Here is an 18228-nt window from a genome sequence, read left to right as displayed (position 1 = left end):
TAAAGCGCAACTTAAATATGAATATTTTAAATATTTTGTATTAATATACATTTTTTATGGATAGATGCGCTTTTATGATGGATAGATGCATTTTTATGGACTTTCAAAACAGAAACAACCATTTACAGCCAATATAAAGCTTGGAAGGGCCAGGACATTGTTTAATATAACTCTGATTGTTTTCGTCTGAAAGAAGAATGTCATATACACCAAGGTTGGCTAGAGGCCAGGGTGATTAAATCATGGGCTATTTTACATTTTTGGGTGAACTATGCCTTTAAAGGTATAGTTCAACCACAAATTATATTTGTTATCACTTACTCGCCCTAATGTTGTTCCAAACCTGTGTGAGTTTCATACCATTTTTATGTTGGACACCATCCCGCCTGCAATCTATTGAATGGGGTTTCGAGTAGTATATTTGATAGACATTTTAACTAAAGTTCCTGTCATGCTAAAAAATATTTAACTGCACTCAGCAGCCCCCCTGAGGTCCGTAGCACCAAGCGCCGTCCCAAAATTCCACTGTCCGTGAACCCACTATTTTTATAATGGCATAAATGCTACGTGGGATCTCAATATCTCAGCTCTGGAAGGGTCTTGAGCCTCCATTTTTGCACTCAGGTCAAAGTCTCGTGGCCCTCTATCAGAATCCAGAGTTTTGAGAAGATTGGAGAAACTGAATTTTTCGCCCGAAAACGAAAAAAACGAAAGGGGTAACATTGTCGGTTTTTTTTCGTGTCGAAATTTTGAATTTTGATATCTCAGCTCTGGAAGGGTCTAGAGCCTCCATTTTTGCACTCAAGTCAAAGTCTCACGGCCCTCTATCATAATCCAGAGTTTTGAGAAGATTAGAGAAACTTAATTTTTCGCCTGAAAACGTCGTTTTTTTTTTCGGGACGAAATTTTGAATTTTGATATCTCAGCTCTGGAAGGGTCTAGAGCCTCCATTTTTGCACTCAAGTCAAAATCTCACAGCCCTCTATCATAATCCAGAGTTTTGAGAAGATTGATGAAACTTAATTTTTCGCCCGAAAACGAAAAAAAAACGAAAGGGGTAACACTGTCGTTTTTTTTCGGGTCGAAATTTTGAATTTCGATATCTCAGCTCTGGAAGGGTCTAGAGCCTCCATTTTTGCACTCAGGCCAAAGTCTCGTGGCCCTCTATCAGAATCCAGAGTTTTGAGAAGATTGGAGAAACTTAATTTTTCGCCCGAAAATAAAAAAAAAAAACGAAAGGGGTAACACTGTCGTTTGTTTTTCGGGTCGAAATTTTGAATTTTTATATCTCAGTTCTGGAAGGGTCTAGAGCCTCCATTTTTGCACTCAGGTCAAAGTCTCACAGCCCTCTATCATAATCCAGAGTTTTGAGAAGATTGGAGAAACTTAATTTTTCGCCCGAAAACGAAAAAAACGAAAGGGGTAACACTGTCGTTTTTTTTTCCGGTCGAAATTTTGAATTTCGATATCTCAACTCTGGAAGGGTCTAGAGCCTCCATTTTTGCACTCAGGTCTAAGTCTCATGGCCCTCTATCATAATCCAGAGTTTTGAGAAGATTGGAGAAACTTAATTTTTCGCCCGAAAAAGAAAAAAAACGAAAGGGGTAACACTGTCGGTTTTTTTTCGGGTCGAAATTTTGAGTTTTGATATCTCAGCTCTGGAAGGGTCTAGAGCCTCCATTTTTACACTCAGGTCAAAGTTTCACAGCCCTCTATCAGAATCCAGAGTTTTGAGAAGATTGGAGAAACTTAATTTTTCGCCCGAAAACGAAAAAAAACGAAAGGGGTAACACTGTCGTTTTTTTTTTCGGGTCGAAATTTTGAGTTTTGATATCTCAGCTCTGGAAGGGTCTAGAGCCTCCATTTTTGCACTCAGGTCAAAGTCTCACAGTCCTCTATAATAATCTATAGTTTTGAGAAGATTGGAGAAACTATATTTTTCGCCCGAAAACGAAAAAAAAAAACGAAAGGGGTAACACTGTCGTTTTTTTTTCGGGTCGAAATTTTGAATTTTGATATCTCAGCTCTGGAAGGATCTAGAGCCTCCATTTTTGCACTCAGGTGAAAGTCTCATGGCCCTGTATCAGAATCCAGAGTTTTGAGAAGATTGGAGAAACTTAATTTTTCGCCCAAAAACGAAAAAAAACAAAAGGGGTAACACTGTCGTTTTGTTTTTTCGGGTCGAAATTTTGAATTTTGATATCTCAGCTCTGGAAGGGTCTAGAGCCTCCATTTTTGCACTCAGTTCAAAGTCTCGTGGCCCTCTATCAGAATCCAGAGTTTTGAGAAGATTGGAGAAACTTAATTTTTCGCCCGAAAACGAAAAAAACGAAAGGGGTAACACTGTCGTTTTTTTTTTCGGGTCGAAATTTTGAATTTTGATATCTCAGCTCTGGAAGGGTCTAGAGCCTCCATTTTTGCACTCAGGTCAAAGTCTCGTGGCCCTCTATCAGAATCCAGAGTTTTGAGAAGATTGGAGAAACTTAATTTTTCGCCCGAAAACGAAAAAAACGAAAGGGGTAACACTGTCGTTTTTTTTCGGGTCGAAATTTTGAGTTTTGATATCTCAGCTCTGGAAGGGTCTAGAGCCTCCATTTTTGCACTCAGGTCAAAGTCTCGTGGCCCTCTATCAGAATCCAGAGTTTTGAGAAGATTGGAGAAACTTAATATTTCGCCCAAAAACGAAAAAAACGAAAGGGGTTACACTGTCGTTTTTTTTTCGGGTCGAAATTTTTAATTTTGATATCTCAGTTCTGGAGAGGGTCTAGATCCTCCATTTTTGCACTCAGGTCAAAGTCTCACAGCCCTCTATCATAATCCAGAGTTTTGAGAAGATTGGAGAAACTAAATTTTTCGCCCGAAAATGAAAAAAAACGAAAGGGGTAACACTGTCGTTTTTTTTCGGGTCGAAATTTTGAATTTTGATATCTCAGCTCTGGAACGGTCTAGAGCCTCCATTTTTGCACTCAGGTGAAACTCTCATGGCCCTGTATCAGAATCCAGAGTTTTGAGAAGATTGGAGAAACTTAATTTTTCGCCCGAAAACGAAAAAAACGAAAGGGGTAACACTGTCGTTTTTTTTTTCGGGTCGAAATTTTGAATTTTGATATCTCAGCTCTGGAAGGGTCTAGAGCCTCCATTTTTGCACTCAGGTCTAAGTCTCATGGCCCTCTATCCGAATTTGGGAAGATTGGAGAAACTTAATTTTTCGCCCCAAAAAAAAAAACGTAAGGGGTACCACTGTCGTTTTTTTTTTCGGGCCGAATTTTTGAGTTTCGATATCTCAGCTCTGGAAGGGGCTAGAGCCTCCATTTTTGCACTCAGGTCTAAGTCTCATGGCCCTCTATCAGAATTTGGGAAGATTGGAGAAACTTAATTTTTCGCCCCAAAAAAAAAACGTAAGGGGTACCACTGTCGTTTTTTTTCGGGCCGAATTTTTGAGTTTCGATATCTCAGCTCTGGAAGGGGCTAGAGCCTCCATTTTAGCACTCAGGTCTAAGTCTCATGGCCCTCTATCAGAATTTGGGAAGATTGGAGAAACTTAATTTTTCGCCCAAAAAAAAAAAACGTAAGGGGTACCACTGTCGTTTTTTTTCGGGCCGAATTTTTGAGTTTCGATATCTCAGCTCTGGAAGGGGCTAGAGCCTCCATTTTTGCACTCAGGTCTAAGTCTCATGGCCCTCTATCAGAATTTGGGAAGATTGGAGAAACTTAATTTTTCGCCCAAAAAAAAAACGTAAGGGGTACCACTGTCGTTTTTTTTTTCGGGCCGAATTTTTGAGTTTCGATATCTCAGCTCTGGAAGGGGCTAGAGCCTCCATTTTTGCACTCAGGTCTAAGTCTCATGGCCCTCTATCAGAATTTGGGAAGATTGGAGAAACTTAATTTTTCGCCCAAAAAAAAAAACGTAAGGGGTACCACTGTCGTTTTTTTTTTCGGGCTGAATTTTTGAGTTTCGATATCTCAGCTCTGGAAGGGGCTAGAGCCTCCATTTTTGCACTCAGGTCTAAGTCTCATGGCCCTCTATCAGAATTTGGGAAGATTGGAGAAACTTAATTTTTCGCCCAAAAAAAAAAACGTAAGGGGTACCACTGTTGTTTTTTTTTCGGGCCGAATTTTTGAGTTTCGATATCTCAGCTCTGGAAGGGACTAGAGCCTCCATTTTTGCACTCAGGTCTAAGTCTCATGGCCCTCTATCAGAATTTGGGAAGATTGGAGAAACTTAATTTTTCGCCCAAAAAAAAAACGTAAGGGGTACCACTGTCGTTTTTTTTCGGGCCGCATTTTTGAGTTTCGATATCTCAGCTCTGGAAGGGGCTAGAGCCTCCATTTTTGCACTCAGGTCTAAGTCTCATGGCCCTCTATCAGAATTTAAAAAAAACGTAAGGGGTACCACTGTCGTTTTTTTTTTCGGGCCGAATTTTTGAGTTTCGATATCTCAGCTCTGGAAGGGGCTAGAGCCTCCATTTTTGCACTCAGGTCTAAGTCTCATGGCCCTCTATCAGAATTTAAAAAAAACGTAAGGGGTACCACTGTCGTTTTTTTTTTTTCGGGCCGAATTTTTGAGTTTCGATATCTCAGCTCTGGAAGGGGCTAGAGCCTCCATTTTTGCACTCAGGTCTAAGTCTCATGGCCCTCTATCAGAATTTGGGAAGATTGGAGAAACTTAATTTTTCTCCCAAAAAAAAAAAACGTAAGGGGTACCACTGTCGTTTTTTTTTTCGGGCCGAATTTTTGAGTTTCGATATCTCAGCTCTGGAAGGGGCTAGAGCCTCCATTTTTGCACTCAGGTCTAAGTCTCATGGCCCTCTATCAGAATTTGGGAAGATTGGAGAAACTTAATTTTTCGCCCAAAAAAAAAAACGTAAGGGGTACCACTGTCGTTTTTTTTTTCGGGCTGAAATTTTGAGTTTTGATATCTCAGCTCTGGAAGGGGCTAGAGCCTCCATTTTTGCACTCAGGTCAAAGTCTCGTGGCCCTCTATCAGAATCCAGAGTTTTGAGAAGATTGGAGAAACTTAATATTTCGCCCGAAAACGAAAAAAACGAAAGGGGTTACACTGTCGTTTTTTTTTCGGGTCGAAATTTTTAATTTTGATATCTCAGTTCTGGAGAGGGTCTAGATCCTCCATTTTTGCACTCAGGTCAAAGTCTCACAGCCCTCTATCATAATCCAGAGTTTTGAGAAGATTGGAGAAACTAAATTTTTCGCCCGAAAATGAAAAAAAACGAAAGGGGTAACACTGTCGTTTTTTTTCGGGTCGAAATTTTGAATTTTGATATCTCAGCTCTGGAACGGTCTAGAGCCTCCATTTTTGCACTCAGGTGAAACTCTCATGGCCCTGTATCAGAATCCAGAGTTTTGAGAAGATTGGAGAAACTTAATTTTTCGCCCGAAAACGAAAAAAACGAAAGGGGTAACACTGTCGTTTTTTTTTTCGGGTCGAAATTTTGAATTTTGATATCTCAGCTCTGGAAGGGTCTAGAGCCTCCATTTTTGCACTCAGGTCTAAGTCTCATGGCCCTCTATCAGAATTTGGGAAGATTGGAGAAACTTAATTTTTCGCCCAAAAAAAAAAAACGTAAGGGGTACCACTGTCGTTTTTTTTTTTCGGGCCGAATTTTTGAGTTTCGATATCTCAGCTCTGGAAGGGGCTAGAGCCTCCATTTTTGCACTCAGGTCTAAGTCTCATGGCCCTCTATCAGAATTTGGGAAGATTGGAGAAACTTAATTTTTCGCCCCAAAAAAAAAACGTAAGGGGTACCACTGTCGTTTTTTTTCGGGCCGAATTTTTGAGTTTCGATATCTCAGCTCTGGAAGGGGCTAGAGCCTCCATTTTTGCACTCAGGTCTAAGTCTCATGGCCCTCTATCAGAATTTGGGAAGATTGGAGAAACTTAATTTTTCGCCCAAAAAAAAAAACGTAAGGGGTACCACTGTCGTTTTTTTTTCGGGCCGAATTTTTGAGTTTCGATATCTCAGCTCTGGAAGGGACTAGAGCCTCCATTTTTGCACTCAGGTCTAAGTCTCATGGCCCTCTATCAGAATTTGGGAAGATTGGAGAAACTTAATTTTTCGCCCAAAAAAAAAAACGTAAGGGGTACCACTGTCGTTTTTTTTTCGGGCCGAATTTTTGAGTTTCGATATCTCAGCTCTGGAAGGGGCTAGAGCCTCCATTTTTGCACTCAGGTCTAAGTCTCATGGCCCTCTATCAGAATTTGGGAAGATTGGAGAAACTTAATTTTTCGCCCAAAAAAAAAAACGTAAGGGGTACCACTGTCGTTTTTTTTCGGGCCGAATTTTTGAGTTTCGATATCTCAGCTCTGGAAGGGGCTAGAGCCTCCATTTTTGCACTCAGGTCTAAGTCTCATGGCCCTCTATCAGAATTTGGGAAGATTGGAGAAACTTAATTTTTCGCCCAAAAAAAAAACGTAAGGGGTACCACTGTCGTTTTTTTTTTCGGGCCGAATTTTTGAGTTTCGATATCTCAGCTCTGGAAGGGGCTAGAGCCTCCATTTTTGCACTCAGGTCTAAGTCTCATGGCCCTCTATCAGAATTTGGGAAGATTGGAGAAACTTAATTTTTCGCCCAAAAAAAAAAACGTAAGGGGTACCACTGTCGTTTTTTTTTTCGGGCTGAATTTTTGAGTTTCGATATCTCAGCTCTGGAAGGGGCTAGAGCCTCCATTTTTGCACTCAGGTCTAAGTCTCATGGCCCTCTATCAGAATTTGGGAAGATTGGAGAAACTTAATTTTTCGCCCAAAAAAAAAACCGTAAGGGGTACCACTGTCGTTTTTTTTTTCGGGCCGAATTTTTGAGTTTCGATATCTCAGCTCTGGAAGGGACTAGAGCCTCCATTTTTGCACTCAGGTCTAAGTCTCATGGCCCTCTATCAGAATTTGGGAAGATTAGAGAAACTTAATTTTTCACCCAAAAAAAAAACGTAAGGGGTACCACTGTCGTTTTTTTTTCGGGCCGAATTTTTGAGTTTCGATATCTCAGCTCTGGAAGGGGCTAGAGCCTCCATTTTTGCACTCAGGTCTAAGTCTCATGGCCCTCTATCAGAATTTGGGAAGATTGGAGAAACTTAATTTTTCGCCCAAAAAAAAAACGTAAGGGGTACCACTGTCGTTTTTTTTCGGGCCGCATTTTTGAGTTTCGATATCTCAGCTCTGGAAGGGGCTAGAGCCTCCATTTTTGCACTCAGGTCTAAGTCTCATGGCCCTCTATCAGAATTTAAAAAAAACGTAAGGGGTACCACTGTCGTTTTTTTTTTCGGGCCGAATTTTTGAGTTTCGATATCTCAGCTCTGGAAGGGGCTAGAGCCTCCATTTTTGCACTCAGGTCTAAGTCTCATGGCCCTCTATCAGAATTTAAAAAAAACGTAAGGGGTACCACTGTCGTTTTTTTTTTTCGGGCCGAATTTTTGAGTTTCGATATCTCAGCTCTGGAAGGGGCTAGAGCCTCCATTTTTGCACTTAGGTCTAAGTCTCATGGCCCTCTATCAGAATTTGGGAAGATTGGAGAAACTTAATTTTTCTCCCAAAAAAAAAAAACGTAAGGGGTACCACTGTCGTTTTTTTTTTCGGGCCGAATTTTTGAGTTTCGATATCTCAGCTCTGGAAGGGGCTAGAGCCTCCATTTTTGCACTCAGGTCTAAGTCTCATGGCCCTCTATCAGAATTTGGGAAGATTGGAGAAACTTAATTTTTCGCCCAAAAAAAAAAACGTAAGGGGTACCACTGTCGTTTTTTTTTTCGGGCTGAATTTTTGAGTTTCGATATCTCAGCTCTGGAAGGGGCTAGAGCCTCCATTTTTGCACTCAGGTAAGTCTCATGGCCCTCTATCAGAATTTGGGAAGATTGGAGAAACTTAATTTTTCACCCAAAAAAAAAACGTAAGGGGTACCACTGTCGTTTTTTTTTCGGGCCGAATTTTTGAGTTTCGATATCTCAGCTCTGGAAGGGGCTAGAGCCTCCATTTTTGCACTCAGGTCTAAGTCTCATGGCCCTCTATCAGAATTTGGGAAGATTGGAGAAACTTAATTTTTCGCCCCCAAAAAAAAAACGTAAGAGGTACCACTGTCGTTTTTTTTTCGGGCCGAATTTTTGAGTTTCGATATCTCAGCTCTGGAAGGGGCTAGAGCCTCCATTTTGCACTCAGGTCTAAGTCTCATGGCCCTCTATCAGAATTTGGGAAGATTGGAGAAACTTAATTTTTCGCCCAAAAAAAAAAAACATAAGGGGTTCCACTGTCGTTTTTTTTTCGGGCCGAATTTTTGAGTTTTGATATCTCAGCTCTGGAAGGGGCTAGAGCCTCCATTTTTGCACTCAGGTCTAAGTCTCATGGCCCTCTATCAGAATTTGGGAAGATTGGAGAAACTTAATTTTTCGCCCAAAAAAAAAAAACGTAAGGGGTACCACTGTCGTTTTTTTTTCGGGCCGAATTTTTGAGTTTCGATATCTCAGCTCTGGAAGGGACTAGAGCCTCCATTTTTGCACTCAGGTCTAAGTCTCATGGCCCTCTATCATAATTTGGGAAGATTGGAGAAACTTAATTTTTCGCCCAAAAAAACAAAACGTAAGGGGTACCACTGTCGTTTTTTTTTCGGGCCGAATTTTTGAGTTTCGATATCTCAGCTCTGGAAGGGGCTAGAGCCTCCATTTTTGCACTCAGGTCTAAGTCTCATGGCCCTCTATCAGAATTTGGGAAGATTGGAGAAACTTAATTTTTCGCCCAAAAAAAAAAACGTAAGGGGTACCACTGTCGTTTTTTTTTCGGGCCGAATTTTTGAGTTTCGATATCTCAGCTCTGGAAGGGGCTAGAGCCTCCATTTTTGCACTCAGGTCTAAGTCTCATGGCCCTCTATCAGAATTTGGGAAGATTGGAGAAACTTATTTTTCGCCCAAAAAAAAAAACGTAAGGGGTTCCACTGTCGTTTTTTTTTCGGGCCGAATTTTTGAGTTTTGATATCTCAGCTCTGGAAGGGGCTAGAGCCTCCATTTTTGCACTCAGGTCTAAGTCTCATGGCCCTCTATCAGAATTTGGGAAGATTGGAGAAACTTAATTTTTCGCCCAAAAAAAAAACGTAAGGGGTACCACTGTCGTTTTTTTTTCGGGCCGAATTTTTGAGTTTCGATATCTCAGCTCTGGAAGGGGCTAGAGCCTCCATTTTTGCACTCAGGTCTAAGTCTCATGGCCCTCTATCAGAATTTGGGAAGATTGGAGAAACTTAATTTTTCGCCCAAAAAAAAAAAACGTAAGGGGTTCCACTGTCGTTTTTTTTTTCGGGCCGAATTTTTGAATTTCGATATCTCAGCTCTGGAAGGGACTAGAGCCTCCATTTTTGCACTCAGGTCTAAGTCTCATGGCCCTCTATCAGAATTTGGGAAGATTGGAGAAACTTAATTTTTCGCCCAAAAAAAAAAAACGTAAGGGGTACCACTGTCGTTTTTTTTTCGGGCCGAATTTTTGAGTTTCGATATATCAGCTCTGGAAGGGGCTAGAGCCTCCATTTTTGCACTCAGGTCTAAGTCTCATGGCCCTCTATCAGAATTTGGGAAGATTGGAGAAACTTAATTTTTCGCCCCAAAAAAAAACCGTAAGAGGTACCACTGTCGTTTTTTTTTTCGGGCCGAATTTTTGAGTTTCGATATCTCAGCTCTGGAAGGGGCTAGAGCCTCCATTTTTGCACTCAGGTCTAAGTCTCATGGCCCTCTATCAGAATTTGGGAAGATTGGAGAAACTTAATTTTTCGGCCAAAAAAAAACGTAAGGGGTACCACTGTCGTTTTTTTTTCGGGCCGAATTTTTGAGTTTCGATATCTCAGCTCTGGAAGGGGCTAGAGCCTCCATTTTTGCACTCAGGTCTAAGTCTCATGGCCCTCTATCAGAATTTGGGAAGATTGGAGAAACTTAATTTTTCGCCCAAAAAAAAACCCGTAAGGGGTACCACTGTCGTTTTTTTTCGGGCCGAATTTTTGAGTTTCGATATCTCAGCTCTGGAAGGGGCTAGAGCCTCCATTTTTGCACTCATGTCTAAGTCTCATGGCCCTCTATCAGAATTTGGGAAGATTGGAGAAACTTAATTTTTCGCCCAAAAAAAAAAACGTAAGGGGTACCACTGTCGTTTTTTTTCGGGCCGAATTTTTGAGTTTCGATATCTCAGCTCTGGAAGGGGCTAGAGCCTCCATTTTTGCACTCAGGTCTAAGTCTCATGGCCCTCTATCAGAATTTGGGAAGATTGGAGAAACTTAATTTTTCGCCCAAAAAAAAAAACGTAAGGGGTTCCACTGTTGTTTTTTTTTCGGGCCGAATTTTTGAGTTTTAATATCTCAGCTCTGGAAGGGGCTAGAGCCTCCATTTTTGCACTCAGGTCTAAGTCTCATGGCCCTCTATCAGAATTTGGGAAGATTGGAGAAACTTAATTTTTCGCCCAAAAAAAAAACGTAAGGGGTACCACTGTCGTTTTTTTTTTCGGGCCGAATTTTTGAGTTTCGATATCTCAGCTCTGGAAGGGGCTAGAGCCTCCATTTTTGCACTCAGGTCTAAGTCTCATGGCCCTCTATCAGAATTTGGGAAGATTGGAGAAACTTAATTTTTCGCCCAAAAAAAAAAACGTAAGGGGTTCCACTGTCGTTTTTTTTTTCGGGCCGAATTTTTGAGTTTTGATATCTCAGCTCTGGAAGGGGCTAGAGCCTCCATTTTTGCACTCAGGTCTAAGTCTCATGGCCCTCTATCAGAATTTGGGAAGATTGGAGAAACTTAATTTTTCGCCCAAAAAAAAAAAACGTAAGGGGTACCACTGTCGTTTTTTTTTCGGGCCGAATTGAGTTTCGATATCTCAGCTCTGGAAGGGACTAGAGCCTCCATTTTTGCACTCAGGTCTAAGTCTCATGGCCCACTATCAGAATTTGGGAAGATTGGAGAAACTTAATTTTTCGCCCAAAAAAAAAAAAACGTAAGGGGTACCACTGTCGTTTTTTTTTCGGGCCGAATTTTTTAGTTTCGATATCTCAGCTCTGGAAGGGGCTAGAGCCTCCATTTTTGCACTCAGGTCTAAGTCTCATGGCCCTCTATCAGAATTTGGGAAAATTAGAGAAACGTAATTTTTCGCCCAAAAAAAAACACGTAAGGGGTACCACTGTCGTTTTTTTTTCGGGCCGAATTTTTGAGTTTCGATATCTCAGCTCTGGAAGGGGCTAGAGCCTCCATTTTTGCACTCAGGTCTAAGTCTCATGGCCCTCTATCAGAATTTGGGAAGATTGGAGAAACTTAATTTTTCGCCCAAAAAAAAAACGTAAGGGGTACCACTGTCGTTTTTTTTCGGGCCGAATTTTTGAGTTTCGATATCTCAGCTCTGGAAGGGGCTAGAGCCTCCATTTTTGCACTCAGGTCTAAGTCTCATGGCCCTCTATCAGAATTTGGGAAGATTGGAGAAACTTTATTTTTCTCCCAAAAAAAAAAAAACGTAAGGGGTACCACTGTCGTTTTTTTTTTCGGGCCGAATTTTTGAGTTTCGATATCTCAGCTCTGGAAGGGGCTAGAGCCTCCATTTTTGCACTCAGGTCTAAGTCTCATGGCCCTCTATCAGAATTTGGGAAGATTGGAGAAACTTAATTTTTCGCCCAAAAAAAAAAACGTAAGGGGTACCACTGTCGTTTTTTTTTTCGGGCCGAATTTTTGAGTTTCGATATCTCAGCTCTGGAAGGGTCTAGAGCCTCCATTTTTGCGCTCAGGTCAAAGTCTCGCGGCCCTCTATCATAATCCAGAGTTTTGAGAAGATTGGAGAAACTTGATTTTTCGCCCGAAAACTGAAAAAAACGTAAGGGGTAACACTGTCGTTTTTTTATGGGTCGAAATTTTGAGTTTCGATATCTCAGCTCTGGAAGGGTCTAGAGCCTCCATTTCTGCGCTCAGGTCAAAGTCTCGCGGCCCTCTATCATAATCCAGAGTTTTGAGAAGATTGGAGAAACTTGATTTTTCGCCCGAAAACTGAAAAAAACGTAAGGGGTAACACTGTCGTTTTTTTATGGGTCGAAATTTTGAGTTTCGATATCTCAGCTCTGGAAGGGTCTAGAGCCTCCATTTTTGCACTCAGGTCAAAGTCTCGCGGCCCTCTATCATAATCCAGAGTTTTGAGAAGATTGGAGAAACTTGATTTTTCGCCCGAAAACTGAAAAAAACGTCAGGGGTAACACTGTCGTTTTTTTTTCGGGTCGAAATTTTGAGTTTCGATATCTCAGCTCTGGAAGGGTCTAGAGCCTCCATTTTTGCGCTCAGGTCAAAGTCTCGCGGCCCTCTATCATAATCCAGAGTTTTGAGAAGATTGGAGAAACTTGATTTTTCACCCGAAAACTGAAAAAAACGTAAGGGGTAACACTGTCGTTTTTTTTTCGGGTCGAAATTTTGAGTTTCGATATCTCAGCTCTGGAAGGGTCTAGAGCCTCCATTTTTGCGCTCAGGTCAAAGTCTCGCGGCCCTCTATCATAATCCAGAGTTTTGAGAAGATTGCAGAAACTTGATTTTTCGCCCGAAAACTGAAAAAAACGTAAGGGGTAACACTGTCGTTTTTTTTTCGGGTCGAAATTTTGAGTTTCGATATCTCAGCTCTGGAAGGGTCTAGAGGCTCCATTTTTGCGCTCAGGTCAAAGTCTCGTGGCCCTCTATCATAATCCAGAGTTTTGAGAAGATTGGAGAAACTTGATTTTTCGCCCGAAAACTGAAAAAAACGTAAGGGGTAACACTGTCGTTTTTTTTTCGGGTCGAAATTTTGAGTTTCGATATCTCAGCTCTGGAAGGGTCTAGAGCCTCCATTTTTGCGCTCATGTCAAAGTCTCGCGGCCCTCTATCATAATCCAGAGTTTTGAGAAGATTGGAGAAACTTGATTTTTCGCCCGAAAACTGAAAAAAACGTAAGGGGTAACACTGTCGTTTTTTTTTCGGGTCGAAATTTTGAGTTTCGATATCTCAGCTCTGGAAGGGTCTAGAGCCTCAATTTTTGCGCTCAGGTCAAAGTCTCGCGGCCCTCTATCATAATCCAGAGTTTTGAGAAGATTGGAGAAACCTGATTTTTCGCCCGAAAACTGAAAAAAACATAAGGGGTAACACTGTCGTTTTTTTTTCGGGTCGAAATTTTGAGTTTCGATATCTCAGCTCTGGAAGGGTCTAGAGCCTCCATTTTTGCGCTCAGGTCAAAGTCTCGCGGCCCTCTATTATAATCCAGAGTTTTGAGAAGATTGGAGAAACTTGATTTTTCGCCCGAAAACTGAAAAAAACGTAAGGGGTAACACTGTCGTTTTTTTTTCGGGTCGAAATTTTGAGTTTCGATATCTCAGCTCTGGAAGGGTCTAGAGCCTCCATTTTTGCGCTCAGGTCAAAGTCTCGCGGCCCTCTATCATAATCCAGAGTTTTGAGAAGATTGGAGAAACTTGATTTTTCGCCCGAAAACTGAAAAAAACGTAAGGGGTAACACTGTCGTTTTTTTTTGGGGTCGAAATTTTGAGTTTCGATATCTCAGCTCTGGAAGGGTCTAGAGCCTCCATTTTTGCGCTCAGGTCAAAGTCTCGCGGCCCTCTATCATAATCCAGAGTTTTGAGAAGATTGGAGAAACTTGATTTTTCGCCCGAAAACTGAAAAAAACGTAAGGGGTAACACTGTCGTTTTTTTATGGGTCGAAATTTTGAGTTTCGATATCTCAGCTCTGGAAGGGTCTAGAGCCTCCATTTTTGCGCTCAGGTCAAAGTCTCGCGGCCCTCTATCATAATCCAGAGTTTTGAGAAGATTGGAGAAACTTGATTTTTTGCCCGAAAACTGAAAAAAACGTAAGGGGTAACACTGTCGTTTTTTTTTTCGGGTCGAAATTTTGAGTTTCGATATCTCAGCTCTGGAAGGGTCTAGAGCCTCCATTTTTGCACTCAGGTCAAAGTCTCGCGGCCCTCTATCATAATCCAGAGTTTTGAGAAGATTGGAGAAACTTGATTTTTCGCCCGTAAACTGAAAAAAACGTAAGGGGTAACACTGTCGTTTTTTTTTGGGGTCGAAATTTTGAGTTTCGATATCTCAGCTCTGGAAGGGTCTAGAGCCTCCATTTTTGCGCTCAGGTCAAAGTCTCGCGGCCCTCTATCATAATCCAGAGTTTTGAGAAGATTGGAGAAACTTGATTTTTCGCCCGAAAACTGAAAAAAACGTAAGGGGTAACACTGTCGTTTTTTTTTCGGGTCGAAATTTTGAGTTTCGATATCTCAGCTCTTGAAGGGTCTAGAGCCTCCATTTTTGCGCTCAGGTCAAAGTCTTGCGGCCCTCTATCATAATCCAGAGTTTTGAGAAGATTGGAGAAACTTGATTTTTCGCCCGAAAACTGAAAAAAACGTAAGGGGTAACACTGTCGTTTTTTTTTCGGGTCGAAATTTTGAATTTCGATATCTCAGCTCTGGAAGGGTCTAGAGCCTCCATTTTTGCGCTCAGGTCAAAGTCTCGCGGCCCTCTATCATAATCCAGAGTTTTGAGAAGATTGGAGAAACTTGATTTTTCGCCCGAAAACTGAAAAAAACGTAAGGGGTAACACTGTCGTTTTTTTTTCGGGTCGAAATTTTGAGTTTCGATATCTCAGCTCTGGAAGGGTCTAGAGCGTCCATTTTTGCGCTCAGGTCAAAGTCTCGCGGCCCTCTATCATAATCCAGAGTTTTGAGAAGATTGGAGAAACTTGATTTTTCGCCCGAAAACTGAAAAAAACGTAAGGGGTAACACTGTCGTTTTTTTTTGGGGTCGAAATTTTGAGTTTCGATATCTCAGCTCTGGAAGGGTCTAGAGCGTCCATTTTTGCGCTCAGGTCAAAGTCTCGCGGCCCTCTATCATAATCCAGAGTTTTGAGAAGATTGGAGAAACTTGATTTTTCGCCCGAAAACTGAAAAAAACGTAAGGGGTAACACTGTCGTTTTTTTATGGGTCGAAATTTTGAGTTTTCGATATCTCAGCTCTGGAAGGGTCTAGAGCCTCCATTTTTGCGCTCAGGTCAAAGTCTCGCGGCCCTCTATCATAATCCAGAGTTTTGAGAAGATTGGAGAAACTTGATTTTTCGCCCGAAAACTGAAAAAAACGTAACGGGTAACACTGTCGTTTTTTTTTCGGGTCGAAATTTTGAGTTTCGATATCTCAGCTCTTGAAGGGTCTAGAGCCTCCATTTTTGCGCTCAGGTCAAAGTCTTGCGGCCCTCTATCATAATCCAGAGTTTTGAGAAGATTGGAGAAACTTGATTTTTCGCCCGAAAACTGAAAAAAACGTAAGGGGTAACACTGTCGTTTTTTTTCCGGGTCGAAATTTTGAGTTTCGATATCTCAGCTCTGGAAGGGTCTAGAGCCTCCATTTTTGCGCTCAGGTCAAAGTCTCGCGGCCCTCTATCATAATCCAGAGTTTTGAGAAGATTGGAGAAACTTGATTTTTCGCCCGAAAACTGAAAAAAACGTAAGGGGTAACACTGTCGTTTTTTTTCCGGGTCGAAATTTTGAGTTTCGATATCTCAGCTCTGGAAGGGTCTAGAGCCTCCATTTTTGCACTCAGGTCAAAGTCTCGCGGCCCTCTATCATAATCCAGAGTTTTGAGAAGATTGGAGAAACTTGATTTTTCGCCCGTAAACTGAAAAAAACGTAAGGGGTAACACTGTCGTTTTTTTTTGGGGTCGAAATTTTGAGTTTCGATATCTCAGCTCTGGAAGGGTCTAGAGCCTCCATTTTTGCGCTCAGGTCAAAGTCTCGCGGCCCTCTATCATAATCCAGAGTTTTGAGAAGATTGGAGAAACTTGATTTTTCGCCCGAAAACTGAAAAAAACGTAAGGGGTAACACTGTCGTTTTTTTTTCGGGTCGAAATTTTGAGTTTCGATATCTCAGCTCTGGAAGGGTCTAGAGCCTCCATTTTTGCGCTCAGGTCAAAGTCTCGCGGCCCTCTATCATAATCCAGAGTTTTGAGAAGATTGGAGAAACTTGATTTTTCGCCCGAAAACTGAAAAAAACGTAAGGGGTAACACTGTCGTTTTTTTATGGGTCGAAATTTTGAGTTTCGATATCTCAGCTCTGGAAGGGTCTAGAGCCTCCATTTTTGCGCTCAGGTCAAAGTCTCGCGGCCCTCTATCATAATCCAGAGTTTTCAGAAGATTGGAGAAACTTGATTTTTCACCCGAAAACTGAAAAAAAACGTAAGGGGTAACACTGTCGTTTTTTTTTTCGGGTCGAAATTTTGAGTTTCGATATCTCAGCTCTGGAAGGGTCTAGAGCCTCCATTTTGCGCTCAGGTCAAAGTCTCGCGGCCCTCTATCATAATCCAGAGTTTTGAGAAGATTGGAGAAACTTGATTTTTCGCCCGAAAACTGAAAAAAAACGTAAGGGGTAACACTGTCGTTTTTTTTTTCGGGTCGAAATTTTGAGTTTCGATATCTCAGCTCTGGAAGGGTCTAGAGCCTCCATTTTTGCGCTCAGGTCAAAATCTCGCGGCCCTCTATCATAATCCAGAGTTTTGAGAAGATTGGAGAAACTTGATTTTTCGCCCGAAAACTGAAAAAAACGTAAGGGGTAACACTGTCGTTTTTTTTTCGGGTCGAAATTTTGAGTTTCGATATCTCAGCTCTGGAAGGGTCTAGAGCCTCCATTTTTGCGCTCAGGTCAAAGTCTGGCGGCCCTCTATCATAATCCAGAGTTTTGAGAAGATTGGAGAAACTTGATTTTTCGCCCGAAAACTGAAAAAAACGTAAGGGGTAACACTGTCGTTTTTTTTTTCGGGTCGAAATTTTGAGTTTCGATATCTCAGCTCTGGAAGGGTCTAGAGGCTCCATTTTTGCGCTCAGGTCAAAGTCTCGCGGCCCTCTATCATAATCCAGAGTTTTGAGAAGATTGGAGAAACTTGATTTTTCGCCCGAAAACTGAAAAAAACGTAAGGGGTAACACTGTCGTTTTTTTTTTCGGGTCGAAATTTTGAGTTTCGATATCTCAGCTCTGGAAGGGTCTAGAGCCTCCATTTTTGCGCTCAGGTCAAAGTCTCGCGGCCCTCTATCATAATCCAGAGTTTTGAGAAGATTGGAGAAACTTGATTTTTCGCCCGAAAACTGAAAAAAACGTAAGGGGTAACACTGTCGTTTTTTTTTCGGGTCGAAATTTTGAGTTTCGATATCTCAGCTCTGGAAGGGTCTAGAGCCTCCATTTTTGCGCTCAGGTCAAAGTCTCGCGGCCCTCTATCATAATCCAGAGTTTTGAGAAGATTGGAGAAACTTGATTTTTCGCCCGAAAACTGAAAAAAACGTAAGGGGTAACACTGTCGTTTTTTTTTCGGGTCGAAATTTTGAGTTTCGATATCTCAGCTCTGGAAGGGTCTAGAGCCTCCATTTTTGCGCTCAGGTCAAAGTCTCGCGGCCCTCTATCATAATCCAGAGTTTTGAGAAGATTGGAGAAACTTGATTTTTCGCCCGAAAACCGAAAAAAACGTAAGGGGTAACACTGTCGTTTTTTTTTTCGGGTCGAAATTTTGAGTTTCGATATCTCAGCTCTGGAAGGGTCTAGAGCCTCCATTTTTGCGCTCAGGTCAAAGTCTCGCGGCCCTCTATCATAATCCAGAGTTGTGAGAAGATTGGAGAAACTTGATTTTTCGCCCGAAAACTGAAAAAAACGTAAGGGGTAACACTGTCGTTTTTTTTTCGGGTCGAAATTTTGAGTTTCGATATCTCAGCTCTGGAAGGGTCTAGAGCCTCCATTTTTGCGCTCAGGTCAAAGTCTCGCGGCCCTCTATCATAATCCAGAGTTTTGAGAAGATTGGAGAAACTTGATTTTTCGCCCGAAAACTAAAAAAAACGTAAGGGGTAACACTGTCGTTTTTTTTTCGGGTCGAAATTTTGAGTTTCGATATCTCAGCTCTGGAAGGGTCTAGAGCCTCCATTTTTGCGCTCAGGTCAAAGTCTCGCGGCCCTCTATCATAATCCAGAGTTTTGAGAAGATTGCAGAAACTTGATTTTTCGCCCGAAAACTGAAAAAAACGTAAGGGGTAACACTGTCGGGTTTTTTTCGGGTCAAAATTTTGAGTTTCGATATCTCAGCTCTGGAAGGGTCTAGAGGCTCCATTTTTGCGCTCAGGTCAAAGTCTCGCGGCCCCCTATCATAATCCAGAGTTTTGAGAAGATTGGAGAAACTTGATTTTTCGCCCGAAAACTGAAAAAAACGTAAGGGGTAACACTGTCGTTTTTTTTTTTTGGG

Source organism: Pimephales promelas, chromosome 14, assembly GCF_988280905.1.
Source record: "Pimephales promelas chromosome 14, fPimPro1.hap1.1, whole genome shotgun sequence".
Lineage (NCBI taxonomy): Eukaryota > Metazoa > Chordata > Actinopteri > Cypriniformes > Leuciscidae > Pimephales > Pimephales promelas.
This window is presented reverse-complemented; position numbering follows the sequence as displayed.